The 25,917-nt window shown below is 44.4% G+C and overlaps 1 protein-coding gene across 3 annotated transcripts in view; it reads left to right on the top strand.

The window, feature by feature from the left end:
- RAF1 (Raf-1 proto-oncogene, serine/threonine kinase) overlaps positions 1–25,917 on the top strand; it is a 104,151-nt gene that overhangs the window by 945 nt on the left and 77,289 nt on the right. The gene's annotated exons all lie outside the window — the stretch shown is intronic.

The raw sequence follows: 25,917 nt of genomic DNA, 5'->3' as shown, positions 1-25,917 counted from the left end.
GGATTACACCGAAGAGAGCAATCCCCAAACGATGGAGTGCTCCAATCTCAGAGGCTCCATCCAAAGCCCTGCCAGATTCTAACTGGCAGGGCAGAAGGAACACTGGAGGCGTGTTTGCCTCTTTTTCCTTCAAAAAATCAAAAATCAGTTAGACCAGCCTCAGAACTCATCTAAGTTCCCCTCTGTGCTGGGGGCATGGGTGGGGGCTGGAAGGGCTTAGCATCCCTAGGATCCTTGGCCATTCCCTCCCTGCCCACTGGCACACCCCTGACACGCCCATTTTCCGTAGACAGATCCACCACAGAAACCTCCACAGTGGCTGGGAGGAGCCAGGAGGGGGCTTCAACAGGGGGAAAAACTCTTTGGCCTCAGAGGTCAGAGGAGGGTTTCTGAACAATCCTATATAGCCCGTCTAGAGACCATATGATTGCATGTGTGTGTGTGTGTGAGAGAGAGATCTATCTATCTATCTATCTATCTATGAAAGAAACATAAATCCACAAGAGTTGTGGTAGCCTGACCAAACGTATGGTCTGGCATAGGGCAAAGTTATAGAAAAAGCTTCTTTTGTTCACTGTCTGTGTCTTAGGTCAGGAGTGGGCAGAAGGTAGATCTCCAGATGTTTGGGACTTTCACTCCCAGAAGCCCCTGCATGATCAATGGTCAAGAATGCTGGGAGCTGAAGTGCAAAACAGCTGGAGATCTATTTCTGGCCCACCTACTTTCTGCTGCTGTTTAAAAAGCACATGACCAGGGCAAAAATTCTAAGCAACCTTATTTAAAATGCTTAAGTGAAGAATACAACAACAGCTGCCCATCAGTCCCATTAACTGTGCAAACTGGGTGCAATAATTAGACTACCTAATTTTCCGATTGGAAGGGATCCTACCGGCCATTCAGTGCAACCTATACTCTTAAGGCAAGATTCTCTTTCTCAAAAATGGTTTGTAAACTTTGAGATGATGACATTTATTTATTTTTGCAAGTGATCCAGACAACATCCTCTGCCTGGTCAGATAATCTTAACTGTCAGCACCATCCCACAATCTAGGTTTGGTGACTGATCAGGATTAGCCAGGCCAGACTTGCTCCAGTGCCTTTAACAGCAGTCTGATTGTCATCAATCAGCTGATGAAACTTTTCACAGCATGCAGATATGCATTGTCATCTGCTAATGTCTGCAGACTGAGCTGCTATCAAAGGAACCGAGGCAATGGCCCAACTGGCAACCTCACCACAGTCCCGGTTTTTGCATGATCCCAACTTGCTTTGCCCAGTATTGCTGCGTTCATGTTCCCTCCGACTGCATCTCTTTAGCTGCATGGTGCTGCGCAAGTGGGGGGATAGTGCGATCATGCGTCCTTTAAAACAGAGGTCGAGAACCGCTTTCCGCCTGAGGATTGAATGCTATTTCGGAGAAGTCCTCGGGGACTACATTCCAGTGATGGGTTGGATGGGGCCAAAGGTAAAAGGGCCAAACATATAAACAATGCCAGCATATTGTAGCTTAAAGCTGTTACTTACTGGCAGTAAACGAGCCTTAGGAGAGGCATTCCAGCCTCTTAGAATGGGGGGAAGCTGCTCAAAATCCAGGAAACCACCCAATGATGGGTGGTTGGGGGAAAGGGGGTGTGGCCACCGGGGAACCCCGAAGGCCTGGATTTGGCCCCCAGACCTGAGGTTCCCCACCTCTGCTTTAAAGTAAAATAAAAAGTGAATATTCACTCCTGCACTAAAGATGAGGAGCTGATAGCCTTAAAGGACATGTTTAAAAAGAGATACAAAGTGGCCTGTGTTGCTTGAAAAGGAAGTATTCTTGATAGGGATCGCAAGGGTAACGATGTCTGGATTCCCCACAACTGAGTAATGGCTATGTGCTTGTTGTTCAATAAAACCATTATTTGGACAGATCCGCTGAACTGCATTTTACCCATGAATATGCGTGTTTAAACCCTAATGGCTGCAACCTCTGAGGAAAAAGCAGATCCATGAGGGGGGAGGGGGGAGTTTTTAACAGAAAAGCAGTGCTTAATCTTTCACCTACCTGCTGCTTTCCCATAGCAACCCCCACCCCACCCATCTCCCTCTTTCATAGTTCCAGATGCATGTTTTTCCCTTGTAGTCCTGAGCCCAGAGTCCTACATGGGAGGGGACTGCAATGCAAAGTACCGGATGGGTGCAATCTGTTCCCCTTCGCTGATAATTTCCCCAGCAATTTTCTGATAATGGAAGTGATCCTGTTTGGAAGAAAAACCACTCTGGAAAGGTTCAGCACCTTCCACTGGAGCTCTTCTGCCTTTTAATTGCACCCACTCCCTGCTTTACATGAGATTGGCACCGAACCGCATTGAAAGAGATGGCCCTGCCGCTGTCCGTACTTTGGTGCTCATTCGCCAAAGGCCCAGTGCCAAGCTGATCATGTTAGGATTGGCCAATTGCAATCAGGACAATTGCCTTTGAATGAACCAATCAAATGGGAGAAGCCTATATAAGAGGAGCTGCTTCTGCCTCCCCCCCCCTTCCATTTCTTTGTTTGTTCACCCATTTTCCCTGGTTGTGGCAGGACAAACATGCAGTCCTATTGTAGGCAGGTGAGGAAGATAGCCTAAAAACTAGGTGAGGAACTGGTGATATTTCATCTCCAGTTTTCAAGTAGGCAACACTGTGCCAGTTCACACAACTTGACAGCCCACTGTGGGATATATAACCCATGGTGAGGCCGTGGCACGTGTGGTCGCCATTTTGCATGTCCAACTTGGGGATTGTTGTGTCATGTGAACCTGGAAAGTGTGGTTTATGCGAGGGTGAAACTGCGTTCGCATGACACAAAACTCCCCTAGCAGGGATTGGATATGTAAAGTGGCCCCTGTGGGCACTGTGATTCATTGTGGGTTAAATAACCCATGACAAGCCAGGCCATGTCATGTGAACCAGGTCACTATGTAATGTGCAGCTGACCTGAAAGACCTACACTGCCAGAAAAAAAGTTGGCAATCCAATCAAGGACTGGCCACAGTTAGCACAGTAAAATCCATATTGCAAATACAGGTTGAACGAAGTCTAATTAAATGTGCTTTCAGAACTGGGACCTGGTCTTCCTTAGGCCAGGCCCAAAAGCAGGGGAAAAGCAACACACACACACCCCTTTTCGGTTTAAATAACATGTGATCCTTACTGGCACAATACAGCTGCACAAATTGTATGAGGCATGCACACTATGCAAATATACCCATTTTAGTATACATTCGTTTCTTCCAAGTGTATGATTTTGTGTGTGTGTGTGTATGTGTGTGTGGGGAGTACAAAATATGGGGTTTTTCATACAGACTGGCCTTTGCCAACCAGTTGCCCTCCAGATGTGTTGGACTACAAGCTCCATTATTCCCAGGCATTATAGCAATGGCCCATGGTGATAACATCAAACCACACCATAATTTTTAGGCACCACATGATACAAATGGTAATTTTTAGATGAGAAACAAAAGGTAATTTAATCTCCTTCAGAAGCAGTGATTAGTCCCATACAGACTGAAGTTATCAAAATTTGTTTATCCTTTTTTTTTCAGATGCAAAGTTGATTAGTCTAACATTGTACTACGTGCAATTATCTCAGACGAGCTGTAAAAGAAGCTTTTGTCTATTTCTGATGAAATTGTGAGATTAGATATGTAAACTGCATTCATTACAAGCTATTGGAATTGCTCATCAGCTGCTGTTTCTCTCAGATGCAATATCAAGATAGTACACTCTGGAACGTATTTCACATAACTACTGAAAACCTCCTCGCATTGTACAATGTGTGGAACTGTAGAACTGGATTTCAACACAAGGATGAATAGAACATAGACTTGGCTGTGGCGGGGGGCGGGGTCTTAAACACTCAGAGATACAAAGTCTTCAAATATTTTAGGGGAAAAAATACAAAGTCTTTGTTACACCCTTTCGCACATTTTTTTTTAAAGTATGATGCTTTCTGTTTATACCTGAGGTGCTGATATGGGCTCACTTTGCCTGGTGTAAGAGTTAGAGATGTATTTCAGAGTCATAAGAAGCAACTTTGGGCATTGTCTTGTTTTTTGCCTGGATTAAGAGCTGCATGTAGTAAGTAATTGTGACTTTAGGATTTCATTGGCTGGGATAATAAAGAGACAATTACATCTCTGACAAGACCTTTGCCGGTGCAGTTCAGGGCAGAGATGACTGAATCTGAGAGTAATGGTTTTAGGCTCTTCTCTACCAAGGTTATTGGATAGCTGGAGCCACAGCTTCCCATCTGTAAAATGGGAATAATAGTCCTGGTTCTTGTGCAGATGAATAGAATAAGGATCACAAAAGCATTTGGAACCTTGAAAGTGCTAGAGTTGTCAGAGGGGTTGTCAGTGGATGATTTGTAATATATTTTAAATTGTTTACCTTGTAAAATAAACAGTGACCAGGCATTTCTCAGGAAGATGCTCAAAATGATGCCTACCTTTGAAAGCGATGGAAGTTATGCAGTACCAGTGCTGCTTAGATTGCACAATTTTTTCCATATTGTACAGACAACATACTGAAGCAGATGACTGTGGCCATGGCCAGATTAAGAAGGGTGCCTTCTTGGCCAACTGCCCAGGGCACTGGAATCCATCATTGAACTGCACCTCAGCTTTAATTTCTTTAACATAAGTAAGTTTCTAGCCCTCAGGAGTTTTGTCTTTCAAAAGCATGAGCTATGCCTACTAAGGTCTCAGAAAGTCGCTTCTGTCTCATAGTGTATACATTTGATGGTATCTCCAGTTAAATGTAACGAGTTGCAGATAATGGGTGATGCCTCTCATTGCATGAGACCCTGAAGAGTACCATTCAGATAGGTAGTACTCTGCTAGACAATAATCTCGACAAATACTCTGTCCTACTATAAGGCAGCTTCCGATGCAGATGGCCCCTTTCCTTCAATGAACTGGAGACTCACATTATATATTTTTTTTCTGTTCACAGCAGTAAAAGGGACAAAATCTCATGCAAGTTTGTTGGTCCCAAAATACAGTGCTCCTTTGACTTAGACCTGGGGTGAATGGACCATTCTGGGGGCCAAATCTGGTTCTCTGGGGTTCCTGAGATGGCCACACCCCTTTCCTCTGACTATTCATTGTTTGGTGGTTTCCTCCTTTTGTGCACCCCCCCCCTTTAAAAGGCTGCACTGCCTCTCCTAAGGCTTAGTTACAGGCAGTAAGCTACAAGATGCTGGGGTTCTTTGTATTTTCGGCCTTGCCCCATTGGCCTTTGACCGCAGCCACCATTGGAATGCAGCCCACTAGAGCTTCTCCAAAATTGAATTTGGCCCTCAGGCTGAAAGAGGTTTTCCACCCCTGACTTAGACCGCTTGCATGAGCAGTTGTTTTCAGATGCGAGGGGCTGGAACTGACCCATTGGAACTGACTCTGAGCGTTCGTCTTCTCATGCACTGGAACACACTTCATCCAGACTTTTAAAATACACCTTCTAATGATCCAGTATCAGTGCGTTGGCATCAGTGTCCTTGTGGTTAAGGCATTGGCCTGTTAAATCTTAGTTCTTCTGCAGGCTGCCCATGTGGTCTTGAATACTCAGGTTGCTTGGCTGTAATTCAGCAATATCTAAATTGTACATTAATTTTGATGGAAGTCTTGGCAGATAATGAAAAAAAAGTGCATCAGGATGCCAGCTGGATCAAAGGTACAATGAAAGTTCATAAAGAGCAAAGTTTGCTGTGCCTTTCACTTCCCTGGAAGTGGCTGGAAGGAAAGCAGGAATGGCAGAAAATATAAGAAAATTCATCCCAAAGGTGCTTTTGTGTAGGCAAAATGATTATTTGTAGCTGTGGTGTCTAGTTCAATGGATGTAAATGTGTTCAATGAAGCAGTTGCAAATTGGATCAGATTTAGGATTCCAGTCCTATGCATACTTATTTGAATTCAGTGGGACTTACTTCTAAGTAACTTGCAAAGGATCAGGCTGCATGTGGGGCCATGTGACAGTAGTTGGAAGTAGGGGTCCTTCCAGGACAGCCTTCCCCAGCCTGGCACAGTCCAAAACATCTGGAGGGCAACTGCCAGCATTCCTCACCGTTGGCCATGCTGGCTGGTGCTGATGGGTCCTGAAGCCCAGAATAGCTGAAGAGTATTAGGCTGGGATGGCTATCCTTGGATAGAATGACCTCCAGTTTACATTACAGGCATACTTGCAACCCAGATCCAAAGCCCAGCTTTGGTATGCATTTATTATACATATATCCTGCCTTTCCTCCAAGGAGCTCAAGGCAGCAAACATGATTCTTCCCCTCTCCCATGTTATCCTCACAACAACCCCTTGAGGTAGGTGAGGCTGAGAGAGCATGACTAGTCCAAGGTCATCCAATAAGCTTCATGGCTGAGTGGGGATTTGAACCTGGATTTCTCCAGTCCTACTCCAACACTCTCAGTTTCAGCTTAGCAGCCAGGCTAGCTAAAGTATCAAGGCAACCTCTGAAGATTCGCTGCAGGGATAGGGGCAGGGGGAGTGTGATATTGACAACAGACTTCACCCCTTTTCTTAAATAGGTCAGTTCCAGACCTTGCTTGTTGGTAGACTGAGGACTGGCTTTGAGGGTGTCATATCATGACAGAACATAGTGGGACAGTAGTTGTGTTGGCAGCGTCCAGTCATACCTAATGATACCCATGCAATCATCTTCCAGGACTGAACTCCAGATTGCAATGGCTTTGCTAACAGAAGAAAAACTGGGCTGGTTCACATGACGGCCATAGCCGTGTGTACGGGCAGCCATTTTGAATATTCAAACTGCAGCAGGCAGTCACCCTGGCTTATCCTGTCATCTGAACCCAATGAGGGTGGATTGTTGGCATGGTTAACAAACTACACACAACTCATGGGCTGTTTTAGGATGGTTTGTTAACCACAGCAATCACCCAGCGTCACTGGGTTTGGACATCATGATAAGCCATGGTGACCAACCGCTGTGGCTTGAATATTCAGAATAACTGCCAGCAGGCACTACAATCCACCATGGCTTAAATAAATCACAGTGGGCTGCGGTGATCATGAGAACCGGGTCACTGTGTTTTCCTTGCAACAGTATTGTTATAGGATTACTCTTGATTTCTGTGAAGGAGTATGGCTTTGGACAGAAAGGGGTTAATGAGGGACCAACACAGCTGCTTAAAGCTCTTAAAGGTCAGTGTGCCAGGTAGATCCTTTGTCAGGCAAATGGTTTGGCTGATGGGCTAGCATGGCTGGTGGATAGTTTCTCAATAGTCAGGAAATAGCAGGATCTTCCTTGAGTGTTCTGAAAAGGAATGATGCAATCTAGAGGGGGGGGGTATGTGCGTAGAAAGGAACCCCCCCCCTTTGAGTCAGAGGGAGACAGAGAGAGCTCTGCTAGGAGCTGAAGCAAACTCTCTCCAGCCCAAAGAATCTCTCCAAACTGGGTGGATGGGTAAAAAAATGACAAATGCAGTTCAGTGTAAGCAAGTGTCAAATGAGGCACAGTGGGGCAAAAATCATAACTTCATGATAACTGACCAAGAAAACTATCTTGGGGTTGTGCTGGATAGCTTGATAAAAACATTGATCCAGTGTGCAGCAGCTGTGGAAAGACAATTTTCATGCTAGGGATCCTTAGGAAAAGGATTAAAAACTAAAGCTGCCAATATTGTAACGCCTTTATACAAATCTATGGCGTGACCCCACTTGGAATACTCTATACAGTTCTATCATCACAACTCAAAAAGATTATTGGAAAAGGTGCGGAAAATGGCAACCAAAATGATCAAGGGGCTGGAGCAACTCCCCTACAAAGGCAAGGTTACAATGGATTTCGGTGGCAAATTGTCACTTTCCCTGATTGAAATAGTTATGTTGTGCAAATGTTGTTTTACGCTAGCTACCCATCCCTGGACTTTTTCACATCTGTTTCTTCATGTGTTCTGTGTTATGCTTACCCCTCCCTCAAGAGATGCTTACAGAACCACTGCGTTAAGCAGTACCCAGAGGGGAGATACTGAAAGTAGCTCTGAGCAACACAACCAGCACTGCAGTAAGAAATGCTTGCGATTGTCACAATTACTTTTTTGATTTTATGACTGTGACATCACTAGTAATGAGTAACATACTTCCCTTCTTCCTGTGTCCAGAATAGTTTGTAAAATGTATTTCTTTTTAAAGAAGGATGTTACTTATTCACAAGAGAAGTCATACAGCCTTTCCCCAAAATAAAATAACAGTGCAAGGCTTCACGCCTGCTCCCTGCCCCCTAGCAAGGTCCTGTGATATGGGCAACGATTGTGACAAGGAAGGACAGTTAAGGAAGTGGTATGCTCATCTTTCTGGAACAGCTGATTATCTGTCAGCATTGTGGTTTTTGTCCTTTGCAATGCTATTGACACATGGCATGGGCCAGTTCAACTTTTATACTATTCTGTCCCTGGAAATTGATGGCATCCACCCAGTCTCGCATCAAAACTCCCCATGCTATTTTGAATGCATTTCGTAGTCATGTTGACTCTTCATGGGTTCAAGCTGCCAGCAAACTTTGCAACACCAGAAAATATCCCAGATTGGTCAACAGCAAGGAAGGACAAAGGATGTAGTAAGTTCTCTGATCATTCTACATACTAGGTTTCATGGGATCTAGAAGTCAACATAGCAAGGCACATGCGAAGAAGCCACTCTGTTCTCAAGGACTCTGTTGCCTTGAAGGATGAAGTTCACATGGCAAATGTTAATGCTGAAATTCTTATGGAACCAGTCATGTCTGTAGATTAATCCTGGGGATGTACTCATGCACTTGGCTCTGACTATGATCAAAGGATGTCCATAAGGAAGTGGAAAAAACTATGCAAAACCAGCAGGATCAGGTTTACAGTATTACATCAGAAATGAACCTATGACCAGGCAGAACAGCCCCAGTGTGATTCCACTTGTCTTTTGAATGCCATGAGATACCTTCAAAGGGAAGGGAATCAGTTCATTTGGGGAGGGGTTGTAGAAAAGAGGACAGGAGGCCAAGACAAGCAGTCAGGAGAAGGCAGCAATAAGAGCATTCTTTAACCAGCAACACTGTCTGCAACTCTTTCCCCTATTGATCAACCAGCTCCATTTCTGCTTCATATCTTGCAGGGTTTTGTTATTGTTGTTCAGTCGTTCAGTCGTGTCCGACTCTTCGTGACCCCATTGACCATAACACACCAGGCCTTCCTGTCCTGCGCTCTCTCCCGGAGCGTGCTCAAGTTCATATTCATCGCATCGGTGATGCTATCTAGCCATCTCATCCTCTGCCGTCCCCTTCTCCTTTTGCCTTCAGTCTTTCCCAGCATCAGGGTCTTTTCCAGAGAGTTTTCTCTTTGCATTAGGTGGCCAAAATATTTGAGCTTCAGCTTCAGTATCTGTCCTTCCAATGAGCACTCAGGGTTGATTTCCTTTAGGATGGACTGATTTGACCTCCTTGCAGTCCAGGGGACTCGTAAGAGTCTTCTCCAGCACCACAGTTCGAAAGCATCAATTCTTCGGCGCTCAGCCTTCCTTATAGTCCAGCTCTCACAGCCATACGTTACTACTGGGAAAACCATAGCTTTGATTATACGGACCTTTGTCGGCAAGGTGATGTCTCTGCTTCTTACTATGCTGTCTAGGTTTGCCATAGCTTTCCTCCCAAGGAGCAAGTGTCTTTTAATTTCATGGCTACAATCACCGTCTGCGGTGATCTTGGAGCCCAAGAAAGTAAAATCTGTCACAGCTTCCATTTCTTCCCCTTCTATATGCCAGGAAGTGATGGGGCCAGATGCCATGATCTTTGTTTTTTTAATATTGAGTTTCAAACCAGCTTTTGCACTCTCCTCTTTCACCCTCAACAAGAGGCTCTTGAGATCCTCTTCGCTTTCTGCCTTTAGGGTGGTATCGTCTGCATATCGGAGGTTGTTGATAATTCTCCCGGAAATCTTAATTCCGACCTGTGATTCATCCAACCCAGCGTTTCTCATGATGTACTCTGCATATAAGTTAAATAAGCAGGGTGACAATATGCAGCCTTGTCGTACTCCTTTCCCAATTTTGAACCACTCGGTTGTTCCATGTCTGGTTCTTACTGTTGCTTCTTGACCCTCGTACAGGTTTCTCAGGAGACAGGTAAGGTGGTCTGGTACTCCCATCGCTTTAAGAATTTGCCACAGTTTGTTGTGATCCACACAATCAAAGGCTTTAGCGTAGTCAATGAAGCAGAAATAGACATTTTTCTGGAATTCTCTTGCTTTCTCCATAATCCAGCGAAAGTTGGCAATTTGATCTCTAGTTTCTCTGCCTCTTCGAAACCCAGCTTGTACTTCCGGTAGTTCTTGGTTCGCATACTGCTGAAGCCTAGCTTGTAGGATTTTGAGCATAACCTTGCTGGCATGTAAAATGAGTGCAATTGTGCGGTAGTTTGAACACTCTTTGGCGTTGCCCTTCTTTGGACTTGGAATGTAAACTGACCTTTTCCAGTCTTGTGGCCACTGTTGAGTGTTCCAAATTTGTTGGCATATTGAGTGCAGCACTTTAACAGCATCATCTTTTAGGATTTTAAATAGCTCCGCTGGAAGACTGTCATCTCCGCTAGCTTTGTTGTTACTAATGCTTCCTAAGGCCCACTTGACTTCACTCTCTAGGATGTCCGGCTCAAGTTCAGTGACTGCACTATCATGGCTATCAGGAACATTCAGATCTTTCCTGTATAGTTCTTCTGTGTATTCTTTCCACCTCTTCTTAATCTCATCTGCTTCTGTTAGGTCCCTGCCTTCTTTGTCCTTTATCATGCCCGTCTTTGCACAAAACATTCCCTTGAGATCTCCAATTTCCTTGAAGAGATCTCTAGTCTTTCCTATTCTGTTGTTTTCCTCGATTTCTTTGCATTGTTCATTTAAGAAGGCCTTCTTGTCTCTCCTTGCTATTCTCTGGAACTCTGCATTCAGTTGGATATATCTTCCCCTTTCTCCCTTGCTTTTCGCTTCCCTTCTTTCGTGAGCTACTTGTAAAGCCTCATCAGTCAGCCACTTGGCTTTCTTGCATTTCTTTTTCTTTGGGATGGATTTCATTGCTGCCTCCTGAACAATGTTACGGACCTCCATCCATAGTTTCTCAGCCACTAATCCCTGAAATCTATTCCTCACCTACACTGTATATTCATCAGGGATATGATTGAGGTCATACCTGAATGGTTTAGTGGTTTTCCCTACGTTCTTCAATTTCAGCCGAAATTTTGCAACAAGCAGCTCATAATCTGAGCCACAGTCAGCTCCAGGTCTTGTTTTTACTGACTGTATAGAGCTTCTCCATCTTTGGCTGCAAAGGACATAATCAATCTGATTTCGATATTGACCATCTGGTGGTGTCCATGTGTAGAGTCGCCTCTTGTGCTGTTGGAAAAGAGTGTTTGCTATGATCAGCATGTTCTCTTGGCAAAACTCTATTAGCCTTTGTCCTGCTTCAGTTTGTACACCAAGGCCATGCTTGCCTGTTATCCCGGTGATTTCTTGACTTCCTTCTTTAGCATTCCAATCCCCTATGATGAAGAGGACATCTTTTTTTGGTGTTAGTTCTAGAAGTTGTTGAAGGTCTTCATAGAACCGATCAACCTCAGCTTCTTCGGCCTCAGTGGTTGGGGCATAGACTTGAATTACTGTGATGTTGAATGGTTTGCCTTGGTTTCGTACTGAGATCATTCTATCATTTTTAAGATTGTACCCCAGTACTGCTTTTCCCACCCTTTTGTTGACTATGAGTGCTACTCCATTTCTTCTAAGGGATTCTTGCCCACAGTAGTAGATATGATGGTCACCTGAATTAAATTCGCCCATGCCTGTCCATTTTAGTTCGCTGATTCCCAAGATGTCACTGTTCAGTCTTGCCATCTCATGTTTGACTACCTCCAGCTTACCTTGATTCATTGATCTTACATTCCAGGTTCCTAGACAATATTGTTCTTTACAGCATCGGATTTTCTTTTCACCACCAGACACATCCACAGCTGAGTGTCCTTTCGGCTTTGGCCCAGCCGCTTCACTCTTTCTGGCGCTACTTGGAAATACCCTCTGCTCTTCCTCAGTAGTATATTGGACACCTTCCGACCTGAGGGGCTCATCTTCCGGTGTCATCTCTTTTAGCCTTGTGATACGTTTCATGGGGTTTTCTTGGCAAGAATACTGGAGTGGGTTGCCATTTCCTTCTCCAGTGGACCACATTTTGTCAGAACTCTCTGCCATGACCTGTCCGTCTTGGGTGGCCCTGCACGGCATAGCTTATGGCTTCACTGAGTTACGCAAGCCCCTTTGCCACAACAAGGCAGTGATCCATGAATCTTGCAGGGTAGGGGAGTGGCAAAGGCAGCAGGATGAGCTGCAGCCTCCAAACCAGGTTTTTCCTGCACCACTGCTAAACTCACAACCAGCCCTGGTAAATGCAGAAACAACACACAACCCCTGCTGTTGCTGCTGTTCTGCTTGTGTGCTTTTTCTTGCTTTGCATCTATATGTAAGCCATGGATTCTTCTTTGTCTTTTTTAATATGCAACCAGACACAGTTTGCAAATCCAGGGGAAAAATGTGCAGTGCCAAAAGAACATTTATGCAGTTTAAAAAGTCAAGTTGTATTATGTTAGCTGATGTAAGAAGTGGCTGATAACAACATGAAAAGCAAAGTGAATAGTCCAGGCTCCTCTAGAACCTCATACCCTCACCTAGTGTACCCATTTCTCCTTTGATTGCCAAAGAGACTCCCCACAAACGCCACTGCTACTCTCCTTGGGTAGCCAGATGCACCCTAGCAGATGCAGATGCAGACAAGGCTTTTGCCCCTATTATACTTGTATAGAAAAGAGGATTTCAAAGTATGTAGATTGTCATGCCTGCTGTACAGTATTTGTGCATCTGTTTTATCTCACCCCAAATAAAGTTTTGATGGAGTTCATGATGCTTCCTATGCGAAGCTTGAGTCTAACACTCTTTTGCATGAGTGCTGTCAAATTCTTATTTCTGAGGATTTTCTTCCACTCTGTGTTGGCTTCTAAATGTTATAGAATGTGACGCTCAGCAACAAAGCAGATGGGCATACACACAAGGAAAAAATGCACAGGTGTATTGTAGCAGCGCAATTCCAAATTTTCCTTGTTCAACATCCTGATGTGTGCTGACTGTTGCTCATCTGTATGCAACAGCGCAGGAGATGTTGGGTATAACATCTGTGCTCACATACGTCAGCACAAAAACAGCAATACATTTATTGTGTATGGATATGCAGTTTATTCATTTATTACATTTATATCCCACTTTTTTTCCTTTTCCAAGAAATCCAGGGTGGCTTACATGATTCTCCTCTCCCCATTAAGTTAGGCTGAAAGTCTGTGACTGGCTCAAAGTCATTCAGTGAGCTTCATGGATGAGTGGGACTAGAGCCCAAATCTCCCGAGTCCCGGAGTGTCTCCATATGAAGCTAAAATCCTGCATCCTTACCAGGGCTTCTGCTTCCGGATTCTTTGTGTGATTAAGATCAGCTCCGTTACACAGGTGGACACGTGCTTTGAATCGGGGAATTCTTTTCTTTTCAAGTTCTATATTTTTCATTTTACAGCCACTAGATGGTGCTGTGGTTATAGCAGAACTAGCAATTACAGGAAGCCAATATATCGGATTAACATTCCATGTAGGGTTATCGTTGATCTCTTTAAAAGCAGGATAAAGGTCAGAAAGTGTGGGAGATGCCCTGGAGGTTGATGATGTCATGTAAAAGACCCTCAACATTCCATGAGTGATCAATCATGACCATGCAATAAAAGCCTCATGTAGAAATGCTCCCAGTCCAACACTCCAACCACTATATCATACTGGCTCTCTACACCAACATTTTAACCACTGCATCACACTGTCTCTCTACACCAACAATGTAACCACTACATCTACACTGGTTTAAAGTAAATATTAACCAAAAGGTTGGTAGTATACCAGGTAACAGCCTAATCCTATGCAGAGCCAGTCAAGCTTGAGCTTATTGATTTAAATGAAGTTGGGAATGCCTAAGACCATAGGATTGAACTTCACACTGGCTTTACTGATAGGCCATACCTCAGTCACAACTGTAAAAAGGACAAAATTATTCCTTGAATATGCTCCTTTTCTCTCCCATCCCTTCTTCCTTTTGTGTTGTGTCTATCTAAACTAAATATTTGTTGTAATTCTGCAAACTTTGGGGTTCCTCCAAGCCTCTTGTGGGTTAGGTATGGTGCTGTTTTTGGCTACGTAGGGATCAGAACTCCTTTCCCAACCTGGTCCTCTCCGGCTGTTCTGGACTACAACTCTCATCATCCCTGACCATTGGACATGCTGGCTGGGACTGATGGGAGTTGTCATCCAACATCTGGTTGAGGTAGACCTTGGTCTGCTCCAGCAAGGCAAGTTTCCATACTCAGGATCACTTAATGCAGATGTGTTATGCCTTCATGGTTAGGAGACAGCGAGCGTGCACTTGGACTTCGTAAATTTAAACACACTGGTGGACCGCAGGGATTCTAGTAAACAAATCAGTAGACTGCACAAGGCTGAAGTTAGTATACCTCTCTGTGCAAACATCTTGACTACAACATCCAGTCAGCCTCCCCGCCCCCCGGCCTCTTATTTTCCCCTCCCCTGCCAACCTGCTTTTTGAAACATCTTGCCTGATGAAGAGATCTGGAGATGTTAAGAGCTTGCACATTTTGGTGATCTTTGAATTGGCCTGATTAAGGTAAGGTATTACACTATGTGGATTTTGGCATTTTTCTTATGGTCAGCACAACTGCTTTTGTTTTTGATATTGTCTGTTCCTTGTATTCGCTTATTGCCTTTTAGGTCCCCAAAGAGAACGGTTCAAAAAAATATTATCTGAATTCGATTGCCCCACCACCACCCTAGAAAGAATGTTTGCAACATTCATAAACTGAGAGCAGCTGCACCAAAAACACTTTAGTGAACATTATTAGAAAATGCATTATGCTTTCAACATCCTTCCCTCCCCACCACCACTTTGTTTTTGTTTTATGTATGAAAGTGAGTAACCTTGCTCTACGGAAAACAAAATAGCTCTTATTTGGGGCGGTGACCTAGCTCATGAAAAAAATAATCTGTATTTGTTTTGTTACTATGGCATGTGACAGAACACCAGCAGAGTTTCAGTTCTGAAAACGATACATAGCTTGATGAAGCCAAATAATCTCTCTCTAACAATCCAGAGATGTAAATGTTGACCCACAAAGACTGTTTAAATGTCTTTACACTCTGCAGTGCATCTACTCATATATGCACGGATCCACCCTTTATGATATTCTTATTCTTATGTGCTTAATTATAACTATGTGCATAGTTATTTGTTACGTTCTCAAAACAATATTGGAACATCTCTGCTGTGGGGAAGCAGAGTTGCAGGGGTCATAGGTGCCCTATCTGGCAATCACCAAGTTTATTTATTTATTTGTAGCTTTTCTACAGTAAGAGCCTAGTGTGGCATAGAGTGGTAAGCGGCAGTATTGCAACCGAAACTCTCCCCACGACCTGAGTTCGATCCCAGCGGAAGCTGGGTCCCAGGTAGCCGGTTCAGGTCGACTCAGCCTTCCATCCTTCCGAGGTTGGTAAAATGAGTACCCAGCTTGCTGGGGGAAAGGTAGTCACGACTGGGGAAGGCAATGGCAAACCACCCCGCTACAGTCTGCCATGAAAACACCAGCAAAAGTGGTGTCCCTCTAGGAGTCAGCAATGACTCAGTGCTTGCATAGGAGGAACCTTTCCTTTCCTTTTCTACAGTAAACTGTACCCAAAGAGACTCACAATAAACATTAACTTACCAAAGGATACATTTAAAAGAAAAAGCAATTTGTGACAAAATATGTCAATAATAAAAATTAAAATATAAAAACAATTCAATAAATGTTAAAGAAATTCAGTATTACAATTAAACAAGTGCTGTGCAAAATCAAAAATAGGCCAAAGAAAGGCGGTGTATTGAGTTTTATGATGTTTGGACCAATATATGGGCCTCTGAGACAGCACTGGGATTTTGTTGGTACCTCCCATTGATGAACAATCTCCGACCTTGAGCTCGTAGAGATGGTATCTGGAGTGGCACTACCCAGGGTTCAATATTCATGCTGAGGCACCCCCTATGGGATCAGCTCAGGCATTCATGGCTTCCATGACAACCATGGGCCTGTCTCCATATTGGGCCCTACCTATGTGGCGGGACATACCTTGGACTTGATGTTACAGCTGGGCAGGGTGGTGGTGGTGGGTGTCTGTGTGGTTTAATATAATTCTCTTGTCATGAATAATTACCTGATAAGATTTAGATTAGCTGGAACTTTTAGGCTTTTTAAATGGGAAGGATTCTTGATGGCTCTGGGCAAATTTCCTGCCACCAGGACTGGTGATCCTGTCAAAGACTTAGCCATCCCCTGGGATAGGGAACTGGCAACTGCTCCTAACATCCTCTCCAAGTTGTAAGAGCCGGATCAGTTCCATGGTTTTCTGTGGAGCTGAGAGCAATGAAATGGCAGGGTTGGTGGCTACAGTTGACATGGAGGAAGACTTGTGACAAATCTGACCAAACACAGGCTACAGCTCATTCTAGAGTTTACTCCAGGGCAGTGGATGGCAGTGAAGAAAGCTGACTTCCCCACCACCACTGTATCTGCTCAGTGCAGGCCAGCAGACCTGTTCCAAGTCATTAAGGGCTTGTACCTTGGAACCCTCAGTAGATGGCTGTGACTAATCCGCACCTCTTTGTGGATAAAATGGCTTGTAGCTGTTCTGTCAGGAACTGTTGGCGAGGGGCAGAGCTGCAGCTTGTCAGTAAAGTGTCAGGAGCAGCATGCGGCTACCTTGTATAGTTGCCACTGAACTGCAGGTGGCAGCTTCTCTGCAAAGAACCTTCCAGAGCTGCAGTGAGTCCGCTCACTCAGGCTGGCAATTGGATTCTTCTAGGCAGAACAGACTATGAAGGCCTTCCCAGGGCCGGTGCAAGTTCTCTTGCAGCCTGGGGTGGGAGACATATGTACAACTTCACCGCCCTCGCAGCTTCTCCCTAGGCTGCCACGCTTCCCACACACCTCCCAACTCCCCCCCCACGCCCCTTGTCTCCCCTGACCCACCCCGCCACATCCCCCTACCCTCTCATTGCTGCCATTGTTGTCACTGCTACTGGTCTCTAAAGAGCCGCATTGTCCATAAAATGAGACCTGGCGAGGCTCAAATGCTTGGCTCTGAGGGGGTCCTTCCTTAGAGTTGGGCACTGTGGGAAGGTGCTCCCAGGTGAGCTCCTGTACCTGGGACACGCCCTTCCACAATGCCTGGCGTTGCAGAATGACCCCCTCAGAGCCAGGCATTTGGGCCTGACCAACTCTCTGAAGAGCCTCGCCACTGCTTTCTTTGGCTGACATGGCTATACAGAGAGCCTGCCTGCCCTCCGTCTCACTCAGAGCAAAACAGAGGGTGGGCGGCTGCTCTGGAGAGTCCCACCGGCCACTTTCTCACTGTGGCATTTGCCACGGTGGGAGACTGGGACTAGTGGGGCTCTCCGGAGCACCTGCTAGCACCACCAAGTGGGCGGCTGCTCTGGAGAGCCAGCCCCCCTTTCCTGCAGCGGGTGAGTGACTGGCAGCTCTTTGGAGAACCTGCTGGAGGCAGCAGCGGGCCCTCCTGGCGGGGGCAGAGGGGAGGGGAGTGGGCAGTTCACTCCTGCTCTGCTGCGTGAAGTGGGGGCTTCACCCTGCTTCATGGGAGGTCCAGCCCTGGGGCTTCCTGCTGAAGGTGAGCCTTGTTTGAGCAAGGTCGTCTTGAGAAACTCCTGCGCTTCGCTCTTGCTTTCTGGTTTGCCTTCTAATCCTGGCTCCTCATATGTGTTGAGTTGCCAGGCCCTACCCTCTCTCTTGGCAGGGGAACACTCTTCTCAGCAGCTGATTAGAGAGAAGTGCTTTTCCCTGCTGAGCACTGAAAAAAGCTCCCTTCCTCACTGCTCAGCAGGGAGAAGTTCTTATTTCCTATCAGCTGCTGATCTGGAGATAAAGGCTTTTCTTCACCAGGGGGAGGTGTTGGGGCCTCCAGAGAAGCTGCTGAGTAATTCAGTCCTGTTTCATTGTGAGGCTTGTCCTGCTCACTTGTGAGTAGACATGCAGAAGCTTGGTATTGGGATGCTATTTGAAAGTGCTGTTGAGTGATTCAGACCTGCTTACTTATGAGTAGCCATGCAGAGGCTTATCCTGTTTAATTCTGAGTAGGCTTCAAATCAATCGGTAAGAATCACATTTGCCCCTGCCCACCCTGAATTTGGCCATGCCCACTCTGCCTCTGGATCCTCCCACAGATGGAATATGGCCCCCAAAACGTTTCCGAGATTGGAATTCAGTCCTTTAACTGAAAAGGTTTCCCCAGCCCTGTCTTATGGGGTCCTGCAGAGGTCCATCTTGTTGCCCATGCTTTTCAAAATCAACATGAGACTGCTGAAAGGAGTCATCCATGGGCTTGGATTGTGCTGTCATCCACTATACGTGTGACACCCAGCTCTACCTTTTTTCCACCAGATTTGAAAGAGAGACTGGAAACCCTGCACTGGTGTGTGGGGGCTGTGAAGGGCTGGATGCAAGCCATCAAACTGAGACTTCAAGCCAGATGAGACAAAAGTGCTGTTGGTCAGTAGAAAAGTTCATCAGAGGATAGTTGTCTATTCTGGATAGGTAGTACTCCCTCTGAAGGATCAGGTGCACAGTTTCAAGTTCCCCTTGGACCCAGCCCTGGGGGATAAAACTCCTTCAAACAGACAGACAGACAGACAGACAGACAGACAGACAGACAGACAAAGGTTTACTGGGTATTCAGTGGGACTTAATCCCAAGTAAGCATGCATAGGACTGCAGCCTTTAAAGTATCTGTTTTCCTTGCTTTTTTAAAAGGCACAATCCTATGGAAGAAAAATTCCTACAACTCCCAGCATTCCTTAGCCAGCTATGCTGGCTGGGGCATGCTGAGAATTGTAGGACTTTTTCAGTCTAAACATGCATAGGATTGTCCCCAAGTCAGTCAAGTAGTAAACTGAGAGCAGACAATTGCCATCTGGACAAGTCCTAAAGCAGACCTGTACACACATCTTTCATTTAGCTTACTCATGCTTTTTTTTTTTTTTTTTTAAAGCAATGAATTTGAGAGGTGTATAGCTGAGACCTTCCTCTGAAAATGTTGATCCATATCTCATTTTCTTCCCATGGGTCCAACATCTTCAAAGTTGTCCTTTGTCTTAGACACCCTTTTCATTAATAGCCAGAATCTATGTGGTTCTGCTTACTAGAAAAGCAAACTACTTCAGGGAATAGAAACCAGCCAATTAAAATGACTGATAGGATGAAAAGTTTATCCAACTGAAATCAGATGATGTACCATCGTAAATCTCACAGAATACAGTTGCTCAACACAAAGCAACTAATTTAGATGAACCCTAAATAAATGATGAAACAACAACTGCTGCATTTTACAAGATAAAGTGCCAAGATCAATTGATGATGAATGTTGCAGGCTGGTTTTGGACAAGTTTTTAATTTTAGAGAAGAGCCCGCACAGTACAACATAGAAACTTGGGATAGAGATTAAAAAAAAACTCAGATGGGACTAACTGTTGGGGAATAAAGAGAGAAACGGGTATGTTAATGGCAAGCTACAAAACAGCACAGAACTAACTAGGATGGGTGCTTGCCTGTTTTGCAACATGCTCACTCTTATATTAGTGGCAAATGTCAATAGAATTTTAAATTGGAAACCTTCCATCTGCCCCGCTTTGCTTAACATCCAGCCTGATGAGGGTTTTTTTGTTCTTGTGATTTTTAGGTTAATCCTAATAAAGCAGGGATGGACGCCTCATGGCCCTCCAGACGTTTTGGCCTACAACTCCTATTAGCTCTAATCACCATAGCCAATGGTGAGGGCTTATGGGAGTTGTAGGTTAAAACATCTGGAGGGCCACATGTTGCCCACCCCTGTAATACAGGTATTGCCCTCCTCTGGATTTTTCTTTTCTGTTGTTCTGTATCGGCTCCAACATGTCTTCCTTTGTTTTTTGGCCACAGACTTTGACTCCCCTTTCATGGCATCAGGAGGCTGATGATTTGTTGGCAAATCAGCATCCCAGCAAAACCTCAGGCATGCTGCTGTGGCCATTCCCGGCCATCCCCTTTTTATCGTCTTGCAATGGGCTTAATTGCTCATTGTCTCTTACAGTAGAGTCCATAGGTAGCCGAACATGTCCTCTTTGGACACTTTTTCCAGCCTACTGGTGGGGGCAGGGGAAGCCGCTGAAAAGAAGAGCTCTCTTGCAAGCCTGCCAAGTCGGTTGCACTCTTCACAGCTGACTTCCTGCTCCCCCATTACCTTTGACTGCTCCAGCCTTTTATAATTGGAGCCCTGCCGCCACAGCTACTGTGCAGCTGGTTTAAGCTTCCTGCTTCTGGCCTCACTTGGTGGAATCACTTATACCCACCACTGGGCATTACATGTGTCTGTCCCTAGGCAGGAGGAGTGAAGGCTACCAACTTGGATAGCTTTAAAAGGGGATTTGATATACTTATGGAGGCTATCAGTGGCTACCGATAATGATGGCTATATATTACCTCCAGTATCAGAGGCAGTGTGCATCTGAATATCAGTTGCTAGGGAACATGAGAAGGAGTGTGTTCTTGTGCTCATGTCCTGCTTGTGGGCTTCCCATTCTGGTTGGCCTCTGTGGGAATAGAATCCTGGACAAGGTAGACCTTCAGTCCGATCCAGCATGGCTCTTCTTATGTGAATGTGGATGGCTGAGTCTTACTAGGGGTCATCCCTGCTTGCTTAATTGCACTGTCGATATTTGTTCCCTCCTGGCAGTGGCTTCTTTGACCACAACACACAGTAGGAGTTGTACATTTTAGTTTCTAGTTTCACCTAAGACCTGTATGCAAAAGATGGGAACTAGCCAAAGATAGGGGAGAAGACAAAAGGACTATGTACAGTTAAGGGCATAGTGTGAGTGTGTGTGTGTGTTTCCTGACAGCAACACAGGATCTTTAGCAGGTAGAGGGTCCTCAGGTTGTTCAGTCTCTCTTCACTTTTTTCACATTTCCCAGCTAATAGAATTTTGAACTATACCACTTCATACTACAAGTGAGAACCTTAAAAAAAAATTTTTTTTGCCATGTTTATTCCATCCATGTCGTAAACTAGCACACGAAGGGTAAAGATTTAGCATATCCCTCCCCCTGATGTTGAATACATGCAAGAGCCTTTTAATATGGGGAAGCATTTGGAAAATATGGTGCTCTCTCCCTGCATTCTGAAATGGTGGAGTCTAGAAGTATACCATTTTGGTCTACCACCTCATTCTGCATAATGTGTAGAATGGTTCCCTGCAAAGGAAATATGTGGGCACTGTAGTTTACAATCCTGTAGAATGATTAAACACTTCTGATTACTGTAAAGCTTGAGCCAGATAGCAGCAGTTGGTTAATTGTACTGTACCAGTTTCCCTCCCATTGCTGTTAGGCAAATAATCTTCAGTGAACCAGATTGCCAAGGGTTTACAGAACCCGCATTACAGTAGCACTTAGTCAGCTGACAGATGTCAAGATTACGAATCTGCAGTTATTAGTGGCTTGTTGACCCTTAATATTTACTGTTCCATGCCACTTCTCAGCAGTAGCATAGTTTGGCTTTGTTGTAAATTCTTCCCATAATTCACAGTGCAAAACAAACATCTTAGCACTTTTCTTAAAGAATTCTTCACTTCCTATAAAAACAAGTAACCAAGGTTCTACATAGAAAGTAGAGCTCTCTCTTTTTTTGTTATGACTTGCACGTATTTTCCATTTACAAAGAAATTACTTCCTCCTTATCTTCAAACCAATAAGCAGTTGATTCCATTGTTGGGGAGAAGGCTCTTACACCAGTTGGTTGGTTTCTGTGGTGTGACTTGAATCAAACAGAAAGAAAGAGTAGCTTGGAATAAACTTACACACACAAGATGCTTTCTGCAGAAGGGTCTATAGCATTCTGCTCATATCAGAATACATGAGCAGAAGCATGTAGGGTGGCCATGTGTCCTATTTTACAGGCCTGTATTTGAAGGGAAGTCCAAGTCTGATTTAAATATAAAGAACTGTAAGAAGCCAGGAGACAGGAGCAGATCAAAAGTTGCCCTTGGGCTGCAGACTGAAATGTACTGAATTTCATTCTAGTGAGATGTATTGAATTTCTATTTAAATTGTAGTAATCATTTTTAAATTTGCATCCTCCACAGTTAAACACTTGAGTTATTATTAAGTTATCTAAATTAATAGGGAGAAATAGATGTCTATTCATAAAAAAAGACATAAATTAGCATTCCTTATCTCTTAGGCTTGCGATGTCTAGTCCTTCATATCTTTGCCAAATGGTTAACCAGATACCTACAAACTGTTCTTGAAGTTCTCTGAAAACACACACATTTTCTTCAACATGAAGGATTTCCCCTCTAGTGCACTAGAGGTCACAAAAAGCAGAAACAATGATAGAATACAATGTACTGCTACCTCATGTTATTTATAACCTACCAGAGTGGTTACATCACAGCTGGACTGGATTCCAGGCCCCTAGCATGCCAGAACAAAAGATTGTGCCAAACATCAAGCGTAATATATAAGCCTTGTAACACATCTCCGAGTAAGTGGAGGGTAGATCTATAATGCAATCAAACAGACTCTGTTAAAAACTCTTCTGCATTGCCACCAATTGGTTCTGCAAATTCATTTTCTCTCTCTGGGTTTGTCTGCATTTGCCCTCTCAAACATCAGCAGTTTACTCCCTCAGTAATTCCAGCAGTAGTCCATCAGTATGGGTTTTGTTGATTATATTGTAAACCGCCTTCAGTGCCTCTAAGAAAGAAGGGTTGGGAATAAACATTTTTTAATAATAATCTCAGTACAAACAGACACACAGGAATACATACAGGAATTAATACTTCCCATTGCATCAGCAGTGCAGAGTACAGAAGGGAAGTATTTTATGGCTGAAATTACTGCTGTTGTGAAGAGGAGTTTCCCTTGTACATAGAATTTGTAGCCTGCAGGACAGGCCCTACCATACAGTACAACCTTCCCTGTCTTTCCTATAGTCTGTATCCAGAAATGACCATATCCCCGTGGTTCTCTCTATTCCACCAGGTTTCTGTTATGCCCACTATACCTATGTTTTCCTTTAAAGCACTACAACTCCCCCATCTTGTCTCAAGAGGCTTCTAGCAGTAGCATAGAAACATCTATACATTGTGTCCCTCTTCAAATGTTTCTGATGTGTGCATATGCCCCTGTGGCCCTCTGACTGGCCTTCAGGTACTACTGTATATGAGTGGCCTATTTCTACCCTGTCCCCATTAGAAGAATCAATTTTTTTTTTATCCTTATGCCCTGGGCTTGAGTCATCCTGAACCGGAAGCTCCCCAATTCCTGTCAGCTTTCTCCCAGGGGTCCCTTTAAAAGCTGCTGTGCCATCTTTTTGATGTTAAGTGCCAGCAGTCTGGCTCCATTCTGTTTCAAATTGAGCCCATTTCTTATGTACAAGCTTGGCTTGTCCCAAACGTCTTCCCCAGGGCCTAAGAAATCTAAACCCCTCCTCCTTACACCACCATTTCGTCCGCACATTGAGACCCTCTTAGCTTTGCCTGTCTGGCTGGCCCTGCGCATGGAACAGGTAGATTTCAGAGGAGAGCTATCTTTGAGGTCCTGGCTTTCAAATTCTTACCTAGGAAGCGAAATTTGGCTTCTAGGACCTCATGAATACCTTTATTCATGTCACAGTGGTGATGTGCGCCATGACCACTGACACCACCCCAGTACTACCTACCAGGCCATCAGACAGCACATGACATCCGCAACCTTCACACCAGGAAGGCAAGTCACCATATGGCCTACATGGCCATCACAAACCCAGCTGTCTATGTTATCTAATCTCCTACTGCCATGGGCCCTCTGGCCCCCAGAAACATATTCTCAGTGCAAGAGCATATCTGTTCATCCCCCAAGGAATGGGTCCCTTCTAAGGGGTCATTTCCATTTTTCTCGGATGATGCTCTCCTTCCCCAAGGCTCTCATTCTTCATGACAGCAGAGGACCTGCCACGCTGGGAATGGGATGCTGCTATCACGTCCCCAGTGGTGTCCTCTGCCAGCCTCTCTCAGATTCTCCAGGTCAGTTATCCTGACCTCAGGGAAATGAACTCATGAAATCCAGGAGCTCATTGCACTAAGCACACACCCACAACTTTTGTCCAGCAGGCAAATGGTTACATGTTGTTTTTTAAAGCAGACTTGCCCATCCTGGTACCCTCCAGATGTTTTGGACTACAACTTCCAGCATTCCTGACCATTGGCCATGCTGGCTGGGGCTGATGGGAATTGAATTCCAAAACATCTAGAGGGCAACAAGTTGGGGAAAGCTGTTTTTATAAAGTGCTGGCCCTAGCATGGGTTGGGGCGCTGTTTGGTGCCCTGCTTCAGGCTGCACAATTTCTTGGGCTGGCACTGATATTGAACTACAGTGGCAACAGGCTGCTTCATCTGAAGTTGACCTTTAGGTAAGGCACGGAGTTGAGCTTCCACAAGCCCAGGTGTGACCACCCTGCCCCCGGTCCCTGATATTAACCTGTGTTAGAGAACTACAAACCTACCACCAAGATTTCATCATGCTTGGAATCAATCCATGATGGATCATTATATATATATATATATATATATATATATATATGCATTACTTTGTTTTTCACTTTAGCCAGCCATTTTGTCAGGTGAGTATTTGGAATCAATCCACGATGGATCATGATGTATGTACTATCTTGTTTTTCAATTTAGCCAACCTGCTTCCATTTAATCTACATAAATTATGGCCATTTATGTTTAAGAATAGGCTCTCATCCATGCAAAATGACTTTCCCACAACTAATTAGAATACATATTCTGGGTCAGGGTTAATATGCAACTGTTCCACATTACACAAATGTATAAAAGGTCACAAGGAGTATTAATGCATTGCTATGGGTGTGTTGCCTAATTTTTGTATGCCGCAGAACAGCATACCATGTTTGTGGAATATTGTGCTACTATCTTATATCACTAAACGTTTAACCAAGTCAGTTCATACCTGTGCAGTTTTTGCTTTCCCCCTTCTCTGAGGAGTGGGGATTTTAGGACTGCCGTTCTTGAAAAGAGAATTGGAGACCAGTGGCTTCTTGGTAATAATATAAACTTGGGGGATTGGACTGGATGTCCTCTGGGGTCCCTTCCAATGTGGTCAGTCTATGATTGCAATATGGACTGGTTGTTAGCCTTGTTGTTCTTGGTGCAAGACATATTTTATGTCAAAAAAACGTACAGAAAACCATAGTGAAAACTTTATGTTTATTTGACCATACAGATATGTGTGGAAAACCTGCTGCTGCTTGTAGCTTCCTAGAATGGGTATACACAGTAAAGCAGATGTATGAGCAATCTTGATTGCAGTATACACAGGCTTTTTCTTATGACTGTGTACGGGGTGCAGGGAAAATGAGGTGTGTGAAATGGCCCTCCTCAGCAATACCCTGAGGCAAAACAAAGAACATTTTCTGCTCTCATACTTTTTAGGTGGGTGAGTGTTCCAAGGGCATTCCAGGTGAACTTTGGAAAAGAAACTTAGATTCTGAATTTAATTATTCTTAATTGCTGCAGTTCTTTGGAATTGCAGCTGAGCTTAAAGTTCAGGAAAAAGCCCAAGAGCTATAAGCACAAACTACTGCACTATATCTATACTGCAGAAACTTTCAGGCATCCTTGTTATGAGCCTTCAAGAAGAAAATTGTATAATTATACCTAAGATAAAATAAAAACTTG

The sequence above is a fragment of the Heloderma suspectum genome, chromosome 2, assembly GCF_057233095.1.
Source record: "Heloderma suspectum isolate Gila_16-S chromosome 2, 16-S_ref, whole genome shotgun sequence".
Lineage (NCBI taxonomy): Eukaryota > Metazoa > Chordata > Lepidosauria > Squamata > Helodermatidae > Heloderma > Heloderma suspectum.
This window is presented reverse-complemented; position numbering and strand designations above follow the sequence as displayed.